The sequence below is a fragment of the Penaeus monodon genome, chromosome 37, assembly GCF_015228065.2.
Source record: "Penaeus monodon isolate SGIC_2016 chromosome 37, NSTDA_Pmon_1, whole genome shotgun sequence".
Lineage (NCBI taxonomy): Eukaryota > Metazoa > Arthropoda > Malacostraca > Decapoda > Penaeidae > Penaeus > Penaeus monodon.
The window spans coordinates 28075766-28076218 of NC_051422.1; positions in this window are offsets into that span (position 1 = coordinate 28075766).

Genomic DNA, 453 nt, shown 5'->3' on the forward strand with positions numbered 1-453 from the left:
ATTTAGTGGATTGGAGGAGGGAAGGACCGAAACATTGATGTACCATTTTGTAAAATGTAATTTTTCGTAGGACTTTTATCCGAGTCAAATTATATTACCACTGCTGCTCTTCTCTCTGCTCCTCTCTCCTCTCTCCTCTCTCTCTTCTCTCTCTCTCTCTTATCTCTCTCTCTCTCTTCTTCTCTCTCTCTCTCTCTCTCACTCTGTCCTCTTTCTCTCTCCTTCCGATGCGCCGTTCCATCTCTTTTAAAACCTGACTAGAAAAATATTTAGTATTTTAAACTTTGCAGTAAAAAGTCTTTCTCATAATCCCCGGGTCATTATTATTGGATCAAAGGTTTAATTTTTTTGCAGTATTTATTAAATGCGGTTATTTCATAAATAAGTGAAAGATTTTAAAAAACTAATGCATGAAAGGAAGCATGCTTAAACCAGCTAAAACAAAGGAAGGAA